The sequence below is a fragment of the Carettochelys insculpta genome, chromosome 31 (assembly GCF_033958435.1).
Source record: "Carettochelys insculpta isolate YL-2023 chromosome 31, ASM3395843v1, whole genome shotgun sequence".
Taxonomy (NCBI): Eukaryota; Metazoa; Chordata; order Testudines; family Carettochelyidae; genus Carettochelys; species Carettochelys insculpta.
In genome coordinates, this window is record NC_134167.1 from 4333954 (window position 1) to 4347586 (window position 13633).

Here is a 13633-nt window from a genome sequence, read left to right on the forward strand (position 1 = left end):
CCAAGAGGATGTTTCTGGGATTCCTGAGGAACCTGCTGGGTGAGTGACAGCTGGGACTTGAGGATGGGGCATTCCCATCAGCCACGTAGACCACAGCATTGTCTCCTCCTCCAACCACGTTACTGATTCCAGCACCCATGATCAAAGAGAAAGGAGGTATTGTCCAACAGCAGGGGCTGACTCTGGAGCCTCCTGCCCCATAACATATGCCTTGAGCAGAGGGAGTAACCTCTGCTATTGGTGGCAGTAGTAGGGAATTATCTTCTGTAGGAAACAGCCACTAGAGGGGGCTGTGAAATGCTTACCCAGTGGGTAATACTTGGTCAAAGGCTTTCTGAGCACTCCTGAAGCTAGGTTCCAGGGCTGCATAAAGAGGGTGGGCTGGGAGAATCACAGGGTAGGGGGCTGGCTTGGCTGTGAGGCAGAATGGAGACCCTGCTTATTTCCTACCTGTGCATTGTGCTTTACAATGGAAAGCTGGCAGCGTCCCCTGGAACAAGCCAACGGTCGGTGTCAGATGGAGCTTTCCCCCACCCGTCCTAGTGCGACAACTCTTCCTCCTGCCAGCCCAGATAGGTGCGTGGAGGGCATGTATTGATCTGGCCTTCCTAGCCCCTCTTCCTCAGTGCCTGGAAGGCAGCAGGAAACTCTATCCTGCTTGAAGGCTGTACGGCAGGCTGGACCTCCCACCTGCATCTCTGTACTCCTGGCAGCTCGATGCAGCTGACTACCACAAGACACATTTTCTTCCTCTACTCTTGGTGGAAACCTGGCACTCCAGGCAAGGCCTCTAGTCCCCAGTGAACTGGGTGGGTCAGCAGAGCACCTCCCTCAGACTGGCTGCTCTTAGGAAGTACCAGCTGCAGGAACCAGGGACTTAAGCAGAACACAGGCTTACAGTCGCTGGGGACCTGGGAGACAGGAGGCTGAGGAAGTGGGGCAGAAGGAGGCTAGGAGGCTGCAGGATGCATTTCTTACTCTTTGCATGCACATGTCTGGGGAGGTAGGGATGCTGCATTCCAGGCTCCAGGAATTATTTCATTAATACATTGAGGCCACTGCGGTTGTTGAAAGAGGCCGAACACTTGTCAAAAGCTAATGCCAATGGCCTGTGTCAGGTCATGCTGGTTCTCTCTGTCTGGGAGATAGCACCTGTCTTTGTGGGATCTCAGCACTCACATGGGTATTCTGGAGGGCAGTTTCAAGTCTGCTGCTGGGCCCAGAAGCATCATCTGAGCTCCTGACCAGCCACCCTAGGCCTGTCCATGAAGAGTTGATGGCTTTTACAGGGTCCATACATCCAGCATTGTACCTCACAATGGGATGGAGGCAGTCACCATCAGGCCCACTGCAGTGAGAAGTACTGTGGCCGGTGGAGATCCATGCTTCCTGGACAAAGACCCCGGCATCCAGTGCACCAGCTACTTCTTAGTGTGGTACTACTGGCTGGACGCGGGCTCCTGCGAGCGCTTCTGGTACGGTGGCTGCGGCGGCAATGCCAACCGGTTCAACAGTGAGCAGGACTGCATCCGCTTGTGCATTGACCGAAGTACATGAGGCAGCCTGCAACCATGCATGCCTTAGCATCCAGGAGGGTGGGCGGTGGCACAGGGACATATCTTGGAGAGATAGCACCAATTGCTGAGACAAATTTAATTGACCTTATCAAATGTTGGGCTGGAGTTTGGTCAAAGGCAGCTGGGCTAGAATTGCCATGGATTCTGGGAATGCAGCTAACTTTGATGGAGCTCTGGTTCATGCACAATATTCTCCCTGGCTGTACAGCTTGTATCTTGCCTACTGCTGTCTCACCAAGCCTGGTTCCCAGACTCTGTTGCAGCTGTGGCTCTGCTGTTTTCAGCATTCTGTTTATTGCAACACTCATCTCAAATGGCTTTGCCTGAACTCTGGCTCAAACCAGTAACACATTTAAGAAGTACCCAACAGCTTTGCCTCTCAGCCAAAGAGCTAATAACATAATATGCTCTTGCTCCAAGCAAAGACAGCCCTAATTGAGACTTCCACAGGGAGACAGCTGAGTTCTTAAGGGGGTTGGGGCTCAGCATCACCTGTGTCAGGTGTGCCTCTGCCTTCTCAGGTGAAGGAAATTAGTCCAAGGGGGTCACATGATTGAAGGGTGTGCGTCAGAACTGGGCCTGCTCAGAAATATAAGGGGAACCTGGATGCAGCTGCAGGCTCCCATTATGTGATCTCTTAGAATCTTTTTCCTCAGTTGGGTAGTACGTGGAGTGCAGGCTACAGGTGAGTTTGCCTGGGGCAGAGGATGTACTTCATCATCCAGCTGTGCTGCTGTTATTAAATATACCATATGTACTGTGCTAGTACAAGATTAGCCCAAAGCTGCTACTGTGCCAGGGTCAACTGAAAAGAGAATTGGCCTGCATTCTGTTGTCCTGTTACTTGTAGTGATGCTCTGGCCATTCTGATTCTCCCTGTTACAGGTCTGGGTGTAGCTTGGTTTCAGGAAGAGAAAAACCTGAGTCAAGGTAAATGCCTTGTGGAATGAGTGAGGGTGGAGCTCAAGAATCTTTTGCAGCAGTTGAGCTGATCTGGGGGCTGTCTGGAAGTCTGGCATAGCTGGCACACTGAGTTTTCAGGGGAAATAGAGAACTGGGCCCATGGTCAAAAGCTGGGGCTCCCTCAGTGGGGGTTGAGGGACCCTGGAAGGTTGCAAGGTTATTACATGGGTGGCCATGAGCTGTCAGCCTCCACCCAAACCCTGCTTTGCCTCCAGAATTTTTAATGTTAGAGATGGAAAAAGTGTTTTTAATTTACAAGGGGAGTTTGACTCCAAGGCTTGCTATGTGAAAAGGGTCACTACTCCAAAGGTTTGAGAACCACTGGTCCATAGGTGTCACTGGGAAGTCCAGCATCTGTACCACTGGGCTACCTCAGAGTTTGGTGGTTCTTTTGGGCTGCGTCTGGTGGGGGAAACATGGCCTAACCAAAAAGGTCCTGGATTAAGAGAGCTGTTTGCTATTTTCTGCTATAGGGTGATCTCAGGTGGAGTCCTTCTGTGCTCTTGGCCCATACAACTTCACTTCCAGCTGAAGGATCCAAGTCTTGCAGCCTTTAGTAATTCATTGCCCTCAATGGGAGTTCTGGTGAACACCTAGCTAGGGAAGGCAACCACCTTCTGGGCTTATCCACAGAGGTCTGTTGGCATCCCAGCCACATAGCCAAGACCCTTCTGCTTTTAGCTCTGGAGGTCCCTGCTCAGTGTTCCCTGTAACTTTTTTCCATGCATGTGTGGAATAATTTTATGGACACTGAGGCATGTGCAAATGTTGACCACCAACAAACAAATTCTAGGTGTAGGCCCTCTGCTAATCAGCTGTGTAGCATTGTAACTTCTGCAGAGGAACTGCATGAGCACACAACTTACTGGGAACTGTGGGTGGGTGTCTGGTTTGGCCCTGCTAACAGCCTCCCATAATGCTTCCAACTGATCAGCAGCTCTCTGCTGGTTTTATTTTTCAGCTGTGTGCCTGGAGGACAGATATGGGCCCCTGCCACTCCTTCACCTTGAAATGGTTCTTTAACAAGACGGAGCCTGCATGCTGCACCCCCTTTTGGTATGGGGGCTGTGAAGGAAACAGGAACAGGTTTGATACCCAGGAGCTGTGTGAATCCATCTGCCTGCCCTTACCAGGGCAGATGCTGCTGCTGCAATCCCCAGGGGACTCTCTACAGGCTGATGAATCCAGGCCTGGCTGTGCCACTGGGGCAGATGTGAGGTGCATCCAGGAGAGAACTTGACTGCATGGCAAGAGATGCCAGAAGCTAAGTTGCTGCCCATCCTCTGCCACTTTATAGCAGCCACCCTTACATCTAGAGCACATGTTACATTGAAACTGTGGCTTTTAATATGCAACAAACTAAATTTTCACCCCAGCAGTAGCTGGTCAGTTTGCAGCCAGTCTGCATCTGGCAAAGTGGGTCTTTGCCCACAAAATCTTAAGCTTGCAGCTTTATCAGAGCATAATAGGTACAACAGGCCTTCTCATGGCTTTTTCTGGTCTGCATTGTATGCTGCTTGCTGTGGCTGGCTCTCCCTTCACATCCACTCATTGTCCATGTGGTGAGCTGGGACACCACATCCCAGTTTCAAATAGTTATGCCAAGAGATCCCCAAGTCTATCCCCTTCACAGCTGGGCTGGTCACCCTCCACAAACCTGATCTTGCTCTTCATTATTGTAAACAGCTTGTCAAGGTGGCTCCTCAGTCCACTCAGGCAGGCATGACTTAGTCCATTAAAAGGACAGATAGTGGGATGGACAATAGCTTCCTGGGCTCTTGCTGTTAACTCATTGTTCATTTTGAGTGTTTGTCCCCCAAAGGATCATTGCTGACTTGAAGAAAACAGAACAGTCATAGTGTGAAGTAGCATTTTAATCTGCCCCTATGTATATCCCAATGCAGTTTGCAGCTGAGGAAATTGGCCCCTGGAAAAAGTGTGCAAATGTTGCAAATGGACTTGCAAACTGGCTGTGCATTTGGTGTGTCTCAGAGGGGAGCTGTTAGTCTGCATCTGCCAAAAAAATGAGGAGCCCTATGGTGCCTAAAAGACTAACAGATTTTATTTGCCCATAAATGGGCAAAAACCTACTTTCCAGCTGGTGAAGTTTTTGCCAACAAAGGTGTAAGGACAAATAAATCTGTTGGCTTTCAAAGTGTCAGTGTTTGTGCCTATCACAGCTCCCATTAAGTGACTTTAAATAAGTAGCAGTTCAACAACAGGTGTTGATGTAAGTCCAGGTGAGGATCTGCCTCTTTCTCTTCCTGGGCTGTCCTCGCCCAAATCAGAGCCCACTTTTGCATATGTAGATGAATAAGGCATCATTTGTTGCCAAACACATGGGGGCAGGTGCAGCCATGGAGCTGGAGAGCAGTGCTGGAACTCAGGCCCTCGTTCCTGCCAGAGGTTTTGCTGCTGTGTGTGCTACGTTCTGTTAAAAGGTAAAATACATATATATTTTTAAATAAAACCAAGTTTAAGCCTCACTGGTGCTGCTGGGTTGTAGAAGGGGAGATGAGGATATAGGGATAACTCTTGTTTTCTCAGGCTGTTTCTAGCTGCCCAGCAGAAGATGATAGAGCTCCCTTGCCTTTGTTTGGGGCTGTGGCTTTTAGTGGGGCCTCCCTCATCTTGAGAGGGGTCTTTTTAGTTGTGGGCAGGCCATGCCTGCCCACTCCTTGGCTTCAATAGGAGAAGATGAAGCCACAAGATAAAGGGCTTGTTTTAGCCACCCAAGGACTAGAAACTAGGGGGCCTGGGATGAAAATAACTAGAGTGTTTGAGGGATGCAGGGTCAGTGGGGTAATCTCTCAAGGGAATGTGTGGGAGCCTTATTGCTCAAATCCCTATACAAGTCACCAGCCATGGGACACTTAGACAGGAGAGAGTGACAGTACTGACCAAGGACCTAAACCAGAGGGACCCTAATACATCTCTTCCTAATACATTGCTGTTCTTGGGTAAGGAGTCCAAAACTCCCAGTGCTTGGGAAAGAAGCAAGGATGGCTTTCAGGGCAGCTAAATACCATGAACAGAGACCATACAAGTACAGGCTGTATCTCAAGCAAAGTAGAGAATGTGTGCAGGAGAGAACATGATAGTCTGTTCCAGGGGAAAATCAAAATCCGCCTGGAGTAAATCATTCCAATGTCTGCCAAGTACTGAGCACTATTAGCACACTCTGGCTGGGGCCCAACAGCCCAATTCTGCAGGGGGTGATTAGAGAATAGGCTCCTATGTAATCCCTACGACCTGGCTTTCATTCTGCCTCATGAGCTGCAGATGTTAAGATCTGGTGTCTGAAAGGGAACCTAGTTTCCCTGGATAGGGCAAGGACAGAACTGTCTGTGATGGAAGCTAGTTCATAGATCATGTGGCTGTTCTGAGCCTGGGTTGCTGAGATGGGCTGTGCAAGTCCCTAAGAAACATACTGGGCGTGTGGGAGGAAAAGAGACCCCAGCTCCACAGCTACAGATACAGGCAGGAAGCAAAATTTGCCAGGCTGCTCTAGATCCCTGGCGTGCTCTCACTGGCCTGGGAAAGGTCATCTGCCTATAGGCTTGTTCTCTCCACCTCTTTTCCCTGGCTGCTATGGATTCTCAATATCCCAACCTGCAGGGTCAGGCCTGGGCCTGGAAAAATGCTGGAGAAAAACCAGGTCAGATCTTGTAAACAAGCGCACTTCCCTTGTGGCTGCCAGAGCCTTTCCTTTCTTTCTCCAACAGGTAGCAGATGGGGATTCAGCCCCCATGATGCTCCATTACCTCCCACCTCTGTCCACCTCCAGCTGCAGTACTCTTCTTCATTTCTGGCCTATAGTGGTGCTTCACGTTTATACAGATGACATGTTCCACCCCAGAGGTGGCTGCTTTTTGGAGGTGCAGGAAATATGTGCCTATGTATAACTTGCATGCTGACTGCTTGGGGATCACTGGGGATGGAAGGCACTCTGGAAAGACATGGCACTATTAGCCTTTCAAAGAGGCAGTTGTTTCAGGGGGAGTAGATTTTGCCCCAGGGTAGTTGAAAAGATTGCAAGATTTGAATTAACCTCAGTTGCTAATGCATCTACCTGCCTGAAGACCCAGAGTCCTTTTCTGGGGACAGCAATAAGCTGGTTATTGGTAACAGAGAGGAAGCCGTGCTTGTCTAAACACTATCAAAACAAAAAGCAGTCAAGTAGCACTTTAAAGACTAGCAAAAAAGTTTGAGGTGAGCTTTTGTGGGACAGACCCACTTCTTCAGACCAGAACAGACTCAATATTTAAGGCACAGAGGACCAAAAACAGTGAGCAAGGAGGACAAATCAGAAAAAGATAATCAAGGCGAGCAAATCAGAGTGTGGAGGGGCCAGGGGGAGGTCAAGAATTAGATTAAGCCAAGTATGCAGATGAGCCCCAATAGTGACTCAGAAAGTTTCCATCCTGGTTTAAACCATGTGTTAATGTGCCGAATTTGAATATGAAAGCCAGCTCGGCTGTTTCCCTTTGAAGAACGGTGCGAAAGTTCTTTTTCAGTAACACACACACCTTTAGGTCATTAATAGAATGCCCCATTCCATTAAGTATCAGAGGGGTAGCTGTGTTAGTCTGGATCTGTAACAGCAACGAAGGGTCCTGTGGCACCTTATAGACTAACAGAAAAGTTTTGAGCATGAGCTTTCGTGAGCACAGACTCACTTCATCAGATGCTGGTCTTGGAAATCTGCAGGGCCAGGTATAAATAAGCAAGAGCAAGGGTGGGGATAACAAGGTTAGCTCAGTCAGCAAGGGTGAGGCTTACTACCAGCAGTTGATCTGGAGGTGTGAACACCAAGGGAGGGGAAGCTGCTTTTGTATTTAGCCAGCCATTCGCAGTCTTTGTTTAAGCCTGAGCTGAGGGCATCGAATTTGCAGATGAATTGTAGCTCAGAAATTTCTCTTTGGAGTCTGGTCCTGACATTTTTTTGCTGTAGGATAGCTACTTTTAAGTCTGCTACTGTGTGGCCCGAGAGACTGAAGTGCTCTCCTACAGGTTTTTGTATATTGCCATTTCTGATGTCTGATTTGTGTGCGTTTATTCTTTTATGAAGAGACTATCCAGTTTGTCCAATGTATATAGCAGAGGGGCATTGCTGGCACGTGATGGCGTAAATTATATTGGTAGATGTGCAGCTGAATGAACCCACGGTGTTGTGGCTGATCTGGTTAGGTCCTGTAATGGTGTTGCTGGTGTAGATATGTGGGCAGAGCTGGCAATGAGGCTTGTTGCATGGATGGGTAGCTGAGTTAGAGTGACTGTGGTGCGGTGTATAGTTGCTGGTTAGGATTTGCTGCAGGTTGTCAGGTTGTCTGTGGGCAAGGACTGGTCTGCCTCCCAAGGCCTGTGAAAGTGGAGGATCATTGTCCAGGATGGGTTGTAAATCCCTGATGATGTGCTGTAGGGCTTTTAGCTGAGGACTGTAGGTGATGGCTACTGGTGTTCTGTTGGTTTCTCTCTTGGGCTTCTCCTGTAGTAAGAGGCTTCGTGGCCCACGTCTGGCTCTGTTGATCTGTTTTTTCACTTCCTCAGGTGGGTATTGCAGTTTCAAGAATGCTTGGTAGAGATCCAATAGGTGTTTGTCTCTGTTGGAGGGGTTGGAGCAAATGTGGTTATATCTTAGTGCTTGGCTGTAGACAATGGAGCATGTGGTGTGTCTGGGATGGAAGCTGGAGGCATGAAGGTAGGAGTAGCAGTCAGTGGGTTTATGGGACAGGGTGGTATTGATGTGGCCATCGTGCATTAGCACCGTGGTGTCCAGGAAGTGGATCTCCTGTGTGGACTGTTCCAGGCTGAGGTTGATGTTGGGGTGAAAGCTGTTGAAGTCCTGTTGGAATTCCTCCAGAGTCTCCTTCCCATGGGTCCAGATGATGATGATGTCGTCAATGTAAATACAAAAAGCCGTCAAGTAGCACTTTTGTTACTATTCATCAATGTAGCGTAAGTAGAGATGGGGTGTTAGTGGACGAGAGCTAAGGAAGCACTGTTCCAGGTCAGCCATGAAAATATTTGCATATTGAGGGGCCATGCGGGTACCCAGAGCCGTGCTGCTGATTTGAAGGTATATATCGTCGTCAAATCTGCAATAGTTGTGTGTGAGGATAAAGTTACAGAGCTCAGCCATCAGATGTGCTGTAGCATCATCAGGGATCATCAGCTCAGGCTTAAACAAAGACTGCGAATGGCTGGCTAAATACAAAAGCAGCTTCCCCTCCCTTGGTGTTCACACCTCCAGATCAACTGCTCATAGTAAGCCTCACCCTTGCTGACTGAGCTAACCTTTTTATCCCCACGCTTGCTCTGGCTTGTTTATACCTGGCCCTGCAGATTTCCAAGACCAGCATCTGATGAATTGAGTCTGTGCTCACGAAAGCTCATGCTCAAAACTTTTCTGTTAGTCTATAAGGTGCCACAGGACCCTTCGTTGCTGTTACCATTCCATTAAAATGTTGATTAACTGGTTTGTGGATCTGGAGTGTTTTGATGTCTGTTTTGTGCCCATTAACCCTCTGTCTAAGGGAGTTAGAAGTCTGTCCAATATACAAAGCATCTGGGCATCATTGGCACATGATGGCATATATGATGTTAGTAGAGGAGCATGAGAAGGTGCCTGTGATTCTGTGAGTAACCTGGTTAGGCCCAGTGATGGTATTTCCAGAGAAGATATGTGGATAAAGCTGGCAGCGGGCTTTGTTGCAGGGAAAGGTTCCAGGACTGGTATTCCTGGGGTATGGACTGTGGCTGTTAGTGAGGATCCTCATAAGGTTGGGAGGTTGTCCGTAGGAGAGAACAGGCATGTCACCCAGGGCCTTCTGGAGTGTGGCATTCTGATTAAGGATAGGTTGTAGGTCTTTAATAATTCGTTGCAGTGGTCTGAGTTGGGGGCTGTAGGTGATGACCAGCAGTGTTCTGTTCTTGGCTTTTTTGAGGCGATCTTGGAGTAGCTGGTCTCTGGGTATTCGTCTGGCCCTGTCGATTTGTTTTTTTACTTCTCCTGGTGGGTAATTCAGGTTTATAAATATTTGGTAAAGATATTGTAGTTTTTGGCCTCTGTCAGTTGGATCAGACCAAATGCGATTGTATCTAAGAGCTTGACTGTAAACAATGGATCTACTCGTGTGCAGGATGGAAGCTAGAAGGGTGGAGATAAGTATAGCGATCAGTAGGTTTTCGATACAGTGTGGTACTGATTAGGCCATCCTTGATTAGTACTGTAGTGTCTAGGAAATGTATCTCTTGCATGTTGTAATCGAGGCATAAGTTGATGGTGGGGTGTAGACTGTTAAAGTCTCTGTGGAATTCTTCCAGAGTGTCTCTACCATAGGTCCAAATCATAAAGATGTCATCAGTGTATCTTAAGTAGAGGAGGGGTAATAGGGGACGAGAGCTGAGGAATCATTGTTCCAGGTCAGCCATAGATATATTAGCATATTGTGGGGCCATGCGGGTGCCCATAGCAGTTCCACTAATCTGCAGGTATAAATTGCCCCCAAATCAGAAATGACTGTGTGTGAGAATAAATTTAGAGGTCAGACACCAGATTGGCTGAGATGGTATTCCTGATTGCTTGTAATCCATCTTTATGTGGAATATTAGTGTACAGAGCCTCTACATCCATTGTGGCAAGGATTGCGTTATCGGGAACTTTTCTGATGCTTTTTAACTTCCTAAGGAAGTCGGTGGTATCTCGGATATAGCTGGGAGTGTTGGTGGCATAGGGTTTGAGGAGGGAGTCCACGTAACTGGATAGTCTGGTAAGGGTGCCAATACCTGAAATAACAGGGTGTCCAGGGTTTCCAGTTTGTGGATTTTGGGAAGTAAATAGAATAATCCAGGCTGCAGCTCAGATGGTGTGTCTGAGTAAATGAGGTCCCGAGTAGCAGCAGGGAGTTGCTTCAGTAGTTGTTGTAATGTCCTTTGGAATTCCAAAGTGGAGAGAGGTCTGTAAAATGTGGTGATGGAGAGTTGTCTGGCTGCCTCCTGTTCATAGTCTGACTTATTCAGGATGACAACAGCACACCCTTTGTCAGCTGGTTTGATTATGATGTCTGGGTTATTTTTGAGACTCTGGACAGCATGGCGTTCAGCACAGTTGAGATGGTGTCTCATTTGGCATTGTGTGTATGTCAGCCTGAGCACGGTTGCGGAAGCACTGTACGTAAAAATCCAGACTTTGACTACGACCCTCGGGGAGTCCACATAGAGTTCTTCTTTTTGTTGTTGGTAGGGGGGGGAAGAGAGAGTCAGACTGTTGTTCATAGATGTGCTGGAACAATTCCTTTAGATGGAGGCGGCGAAAGAAGGCTTAAAGGTCACAACAGAATTGTATTAAGTTCGTGGAGGAGGTAGGGCAGAAGGAAAGACCCCGGGATGAGAGAGACTCCTCTGCTGGGCTGAGTTGGTAGTTTGAAAGGTTAACAATGTTGGTTGAGCTGCTGTTGTGGTTGAAGTATCCTGAGGAATGAAGTAATGAAGAAAATTTATTCTTTTCTTTTTTGTAGAAAGTGGAAGTGTGTTTTATAAATATCTTTTCTGGCACTGGTAAAGCCTCATACTGTAGGGTCTTGCATGGATGCCTGTTTGTTGATGAGAATTTCAAGTTCAGAGTTCATTTTTGATCACCTTTTGTTTGTTGTAAAGGATTTTGATCAAGTGGTTCCTCAGTTTCTTAGAGAGCGTGTTGCATAGATGCTCACTGTAGTCAGTGTAGTACGTTGATTGTAATGGGTGTTTCACTGTCAGTCCCTTGGGTACAATGTCCATTTTCTTGCATTTGGAGAGAAAGATGTCTGTCTGGATCTGGGTGAGTGTTTTTTTTTTTTTTTTTTTTTTTTTTTCATGTAGTTGATAGATCTCCATTCCAAACGGCTAAATATAGTGCCTTGCATGTTGAATAGTAACAGACGGGAAGCCGTGCTAGTCTATACACTGGTTATTGTGAGCCTGTGAGCTCCACACGATCCCTCAGACAGCGTTGCAGACAAGCCATAGATCGATGTGGCTGTGTGCAACCCAAGTTACAGCAATGGACAGGCTCTGGTTCCTTGGGTTGCTCTAGGGACAAGAGGAAGATCCTTTGAGTGAGCTGAGGGGCCGGATAACCTGGAAACACCATCATCTATCAAGCGCTCAGTGTGTATGCTCCTGACAGATGGGCTCCCTCTGAGACTGCAACACCAAACAGGGTTTCTCCTCAAGCCCAGCTCAGTTCCTCAATTCTCTTCTTTGACTGGACACCTCAGCCAGGCCCTTGAGAGATGCCCCATCTGGTAAATGGTCTCATGAGCCCCTCTCTGGGGATGAGGGGAGAAAAATGGAACAAAGGCAGAGGTGGGAAAAGTACCCAAAAAGTTACTTGAGTAAAAGTGCAGCTGCTCTGGGGGTGGATGTACTGAAATACAAGTCACTGGTGTCCTGCTGGTAAAATGATTGAGTAAAAGCACACACACATGAGCATGTGCACACATGCACAAGCATCAGCCATCACATCTTTATTGTATTCAAGTCCCCAGAAGTGAAAGCAGCTGCACTTTTACTCAAGTAACCGTTGAGGTATTTTTAACCCCACTGGAAGGGACATGAGGCTCAGAGCAGCTGGAGACATGTGATCCTTTCAGGCTACACTTCCCTTCCTTGGACGGTTAAAACCAAGCAATCCTGGTGTCAGTGCAGGCTTTGGAGTCTGTTCCTGGCTCTGCTCATGGCCTGCTGAGTGACAATGGACAAACCTCTTCCCCTGCTTCCCCCAGCTGTAACACAGGGGGGATATTATTACCTGCCTGCAGGGCAGGGAAGGGTGAGTTAACTGCATGTCTTCAGGGGCAAAGGGTGTTCCTCCGCCTAGAGAGGCGTGAAGTAGGTTTAGCATTGCCCTTTTACCAGTCCCTCCCGAGCATTCTGGAGGATCCAGCTAGGACATGCTGTCTCTTGGCCTTTGTCCGACAGCTGAAAGTTCAGTTTTCTGGTTATGCCATCTACAGCAGTGAGGTCTCAGGTGCAAAGCTTCCTCACCCAGTGGTGGCCAATCTGCAACCCACAGACCCCACTGGCTGGAGACCTGCCTCTCTTCTTCCCAGCACTTTTGGAGGAGGTGTGAATCACCTGATTCCCAATCCTTCCCTGCTTCCATCTCTCCCTCCCAGAGCTGTAACACCATGAACAGTTGATTTGCAGCATTTAAGCTCTAGGAAGGAGAGGGAGAGGCAAGAACAGAGCACGAGTCAGGCAATTCAAGTTCTGGGAGGGAGAGGAGCAGGTAAATGCAGGGCTACAGTGCCTTGTTCAGGGAGACAGATTGAGGGGAGGGCTGCAGGTAGAACCCCAGTGGTCTCTGGCCTGCTGCAGCCCACTGAGGTGAAGGATGGCCACTCATGCGGCCCAGCACTATTCAGTGGCTGCCCATCCCTTCCCTAACCCCTCTGACCTGCAATCAGCAGGACTGCAGCTGAGCCTTCACGGAGCAGAAGAGGCAGGGGACAAGGTCCCTCGTGTATTTCAAATGGCTCCAGTGCTGTCTCCCTGCCTGCCCCTTCCCATTTTTGCTGCCTGCTAGGCAGCTTCATAGGCAAAAGGCATGAACTATTAACAGGGTCACCATCCCTTAACCTATTATTAGGTTATAATAATAGGTTAAGGGATGGTTATAGGTTATAGTGAATAACCTATTATTCACTCCAGGGCTGCAGTGCCACTTCAGGTTAGTGTAAAGTCCCTATCAATTATGCAGCCCTTTTACAGTTCGGTGCCTGTTCCACCAGACCAGCCAATAACTCAGTAATTCAGGCAGGTGGAGTCAGCTAGTCCCAAGTTTTTGTTACCTAGGTCCCATGCTGTGCAGTCTACAGCTGCATGACGATTGGAAGAAGTGGATTTGTCCCATGAAAGCTCATCACTGAATAAATCATTGTTAGTTTTTTAAAGTGCTACATTTCTGCTGCTTTGTTTTGTTGGAGTACAGACTAACAGGGCGAGCTCTCTGCTACCATTAGTGAAGGCCAGCATATCCCTCAGAGTACGTTTTGCATTTCACAACTTACAGTGATCAACTGATTTAACTTCAATGGCAAGATTCTGCT